At 42.5% G+C, this 4,935-nt stretch overlaps 1 pseudogene; it reads left to right on the forward strand.

The window, feature by feature from the left end:
- Nucleotides 1-4,312: 4,312 nt before the first annotated feature.
- Nucleotides 4,313-4,692, forward strand: LOC145515521 (large ribosomal subunit protein eL22 pseudogene; annotated as a pseudogene).
- The last annotated feature ends 243 nt before the right edge of the window (nucleotides 4,693-4,935 follow it).

Raw genomic sequence — 4,935 nt, forward strand, 5'->3', positions numbered from 1 at the left:
ATTCTATTTAGGAGATTAGATTGAAACCAATTCAATCCTTAAACAGAGGAACTAACATTAGACCTTTAACAGAGATAACAAGATACGGTGATAAATGACATCAGAGGTGACCAATAAGCCTAAGAGAACTGGAAAAGCCTACAAGTCATTCAATTTGCTGCTTTTCCAAGTAAATCACTAATGGCCACAAGCTGGCTCCACAGGAGCTGTGGGTGTGACTTATGACCAAACCTGAGAGGCTGAACGGTGTAATTAATGGAACATAGAAAGGATCTAACACTGCCCATGCCTCTAGACCAACCACAGCTGAATGCCCATGGAATGAACTGAAATCTCAAGTTTTTCTCCAAGGTGCTTTCCTTTTCAAATGGAATTTCATATGACATAGCTTTAAACCTTTACTATGGACAAAAATCATAATAATAACTAACATTTATTGAGCACATAGCATGTGTGGGTATCAAAATTCAGCACACCATGAAAAGGAAAGAATTCGAGATTTAGGCAGGTGTCTTGGGTTATAAAAAGCAAAAATGGCAAGGCATGAACAATGAAGACAAGAGCAGTATCTTTTTTAGAATTAAAGAAAAAACTACTGAAAGCAACCCTGGATCTGGGAGAGCTCTGAGAAGTAGGTGTTCATCAACAGCCGCTGAATGCAGGGAAGAGCAGGGGACATGCAGGAAAGCAGGCTGCCAGCTAATAGGTATGATGCTCCAGAATGCTCTGTGTTTATGTGAAGGAATTTACAACCCAGCAATCATTACCGCAAAGCTTATACTTATCTCTTTACAGTGCATGCCTGTTCCTGGAGTTTTCCTGTTCCCTAACTCAGATTTTGAGAGAAAGTGGGAATAAAGTCCCAGTAATAAGAACTGGAAGACAAACCACTATATTTAGATATAGATTTAACCCTCTGTCTATATAAGTAGTGTCCGTGAGGCACAAAGCTGCTTAATCTTCCTCTTTGTATGCTTCCAAATCTCATCTCGCTTTGTATCCTGTGTGCTCTGCACAAATGCCAATCCCCTTCGATTCAGCCCTGATGTCAAGTGACAAAGGGAAACATTCCCACTTGAACTCCTTCCCTTTCAGCCTTTTTGCTTCAAGTCTCCTTCAAACAAAGAATGCCTCTAATTCCCGGCTTGAGACTACTTTCTTACATGACACGTAGCCTGGTGTGGCCAGGCACTTAAGGGGAAAAAAAAAAGCAATGCCTAGATTTCCCCCATGATGTAAATTAGAGAGTTGCAACCCCATCAGGGTCCTCCAATGAAGCTGCCCGCTGAGTGAGAAACTATTGGATTTCCATCTGTGAGCCTCATACCATTGGTGGCTATTGTTTAAATAAACATTACTTTGTATTGCGTTTTTAAAAAATTCAATACATGTTGATGCCTGGTTAAAAGGAAAGAAAATTGCAGTATTAAAAGACTAGTATTTTCAGAGTCTTGTGATGTAAATTGCTAATTTAAAACCCAAAATATTGTTAAAGTGTCTTTATTTAATAGTAGGTGATTGCAAGCTGTAATTTGCAAGCTGTAGATGCAGATGGTAATGTTTTTCCTCCGTTTTCAGCACTGCAGTACAGTATTTACTGCAGATCTATGCAGACACAGAACAGCCAACTGTGAAAGAAAACCCTCTGCAAGAAGATTAACCACGAAGTTCATAAGACCAACATGGCTTTTGAGACCTGATCCACTCTGTCGAGGCAGGGTCCTCTCCTTCCAAGCTTAGAGAATGTTTGCTTACCAAAAGAAGCTGAAGGTGACATCACTGGTCTGCCAGGTCCCCACTAAGGTTAAAATACATGAATGAGAGAGTGATATTTAATTTGGGTTTCATTTATTTATTCTCTGGCTGGAGAGAATCCAGGGAAGAGATGGAATGTAGAGATAGGGTTGGAAGATAAAATACAGGACTCTCAGTTAAATTCGAAGTTCAGACAGACAAACAATAATTTATTAGGATAGCTGTATCCGAAAGTGCTTGGCACATCCTTACACTAATAAATTATCAATTCTTTATCTGAACTTCAAATTTAACTGGGAGACATGTATTTTTGGAGGAGGGCATGACAACCTACTCCAGTATCCTTGCCTGGAGAATCCCATGTACAGAGGAGCCTGGTAGGCCACGGTCCATAGGGTCCCAAAGAGTCGGACACAACTGAAGTGACTTAGAACATACACATACATGTATTTTTATCTGCTTAATCTTGCAAATCTATGTGGCGAGAAAGGGTAAGTAAATAAATCACAATGTCATGTTCAGAAAACAGACATGGCACTTGATGTTTACTGAGCACTGGGCTAGGGACTTGCCTTCTGCTGCCCATGTAATCATGGCAAAGATTTATCAGGTAGGTGTCGTAGTTAGCCTTATTTTGAAGATTCATAATTGCGGTTCAGAGACCTTTGGTAACCTTCTGCATAGAGTTCACAGCAAGTCTAGACTTGGTGAGCAAATTCTGTGTGACTTAAGAGCCTGAGTTATTTCCATAAAATGATGTTGAGGCCTCACCTTTGTTCATCCTCTCCCACGATACTCAGGGCATCTGACAGAAAATCCGTGCCATTCACCAGCTCCTGGTGGCCCCCTAACTCTCTCAACCCTGCAACAGAAAAAACCAACAAACAAACCCATCTATATCCCACCCTGTGGGTGCATGCTAAGTTGCTTCATTCGTATCCGACTCTTTGTGACCCCATGGACTGTAGCTTGCCAGGCTCCTCTGTCCATGAGAATCTCCACTCCAACTGGAGTGGGTTGCCACGCCCTCCTCCCGAGGATCTTCCCAATCCAGACATTGAACCCAAGTCTCTTACATCTCCTGAATTGGCAGGCAGGTTCTTTACCACTAGCGATGCCTGGGAAGCCCACCCCAGTGAAAACTAAAGCACTGTTTGCTTTCATTTTTATTTTCAAGAAGAAGAACAGCTATTTCCCCATGAGTGTCATCCAAGTGAACTCCTGATAATTTTTATATTCTCTTTGATTTGATTATAACTGATTACCAAAAGACCGGGGGAGTCTGGCCTTCTTTGAGCACTTGACCTTACACATTTGTATGGAATTCCAAAAGTGGTGATGCAGGACTAGAGCAAGAACAAGAAGGGGGCTGTTGATTGCTGACTCAGTAGCCACACCTCCCTTCTTTCCTGTCGATTCAATGTCCACTACCTTACCGATGACTCCATAGCAGGTCATGATTGAGTGGTACGGCTTCTCAACAGGCATATTGTTGGCCTTTGAGTGACATAATTCTTCATCCCAAGGGACTCCTCTGAATAGCACATTTCTCCTTCCTGTATCCTGGACCCTAAGTACAGTCGGACATTTAGTCACTTTGTAAACCTAGAACAGCCCTACTCATTTCTAAATCCTTCTGTTGGGGCAGGGACACCTCCATCAGGCAATCTGGTTGTCTCTTTACCTTAGTAGTCATGGTTTGGTGGCCAGAGTCATCCAGGTCTGGCCAATGTAGACCTGAAGGGAAGTCCACTCATAGCTTCTAAGAAAGGTTTCCTCACTAAATGAATGAGAGCCAGGGACAGAAAAGTGTCTCTTTCATCACTGGGTGTGCTTGTGTCTATGTGAAATGTGGAGCTACCACAGCAATTTTTCACCCATGGGGGCAAAAACTGAAAATGGGAAAATGGCAAAGTGCAAAAATGGAAAAATCCTGGGCCCATGATGACATCACTGAGCTGCAAATTAGCAAACCTTGGGGCTGCTTGACTTGAAGTGTGCTATCCCTGTTAAAGGCTCTTGAATGGTGGGGGAGCGGGGGCACTCAAGCCACTTGCAGCTCAGAGGACCCAACTGTCACATGATCCAAGGGCCCTGGATGTTTGAAGGGAGGGCAAGGAAAGAACTATGATGGGTGTGGGGTGCCAGAGACAACTTTGGCAGATGATGGTGCAATTATAGGGGGAGAGGGGAAGGGGTGAATGATCAGAGTAGTGGAATTAGAAGCCTAACTCTATCGCTAAACAACTTTGCAACCTTGAGTAAGGTCAGACATTATCTCAGCCTTACATTCCCAATCTGAAAACTATCAGGATGAAATTTACAAAAGTTTTTAGCTCACACCTACGGGCCACCCTGCACCTACAGGACTGCTGTTTTTTACTGGTCCCTCCTCCTGACAGCTGTGTGGTTCAGCCATACAGACCACTAACCCCACAGTCTTACAGCCAGGCCTCTTCACTCATCTCACCTATGCATTTTCTGAGCCACTTGAATTCAGGAACCCAACCTAAACCCACTCCCTTCACCCAGCTCCCTATCTGCCTACACTGCAGCCATGACTCCTATGAAAATGCTTGTGGCAAAGGGGGCAATGAAAAGAAGCAGGTCCTGATGTTTCCTCTTGACAGTACTCATCCTGTCAAAGATGGAATCATGGATGCTGTTAAGTTTTGAGCAGTTTCTTCAGGAAAGAATCAAAGTGAATGGAAAAGCTGGAAATCTTAATGGAGACGCTGTAACAATCGAAAGAAGCAAAAGTGAGATTACTGTAACTTCTGGGGTGCCTTTTTTCAAAAGGTATTTGAAATATCTCACCAAAAATGTTTGGAGAAACATAATCTATGTGATTGGTTACAAGTAGTTGCAAAGTTACAAATTTCATTACTCCAGTTTAATCAAGATAAAGAAGAGGAGGAAGATGAATATTTTGTATGACGTCTTGAATAAAATTTGGGCTTCCCAGGTGGCTCAATGGTAAAGAATCCACGTGCCAATGTAGGAGATGAGGATTAAAAACCCACCCCCTCCCATCCTAGGAGATGTAGATATTGTATTTTATGTCTCTAATATGAATGTCATTTCGGTCAAGAATCAGCCTCAGGATCTCTGCTATTTCTACGTGTCTTTATGTCTGCACCAAATGAATTCCATGCTAATGAAAATACCAAAACCCAGTTC

This window comes from Giraffa tippelskirchi, chromosome 1, assembly GCF_054371585.1.
Source record: "Giraffa tippelskirchi isolate mGirTip1 chromosome 1, T2T-mGirTip1v1.2.pri, whole genome shotgun sequence".
Taxonomy (NCBI): domain Eukaryota; kingdom Metazoa; phylum Chordata; class Mammalia; order Artiodactyla; family Giraffidae; genus Giraffa; species Giraffa tippelskirchi.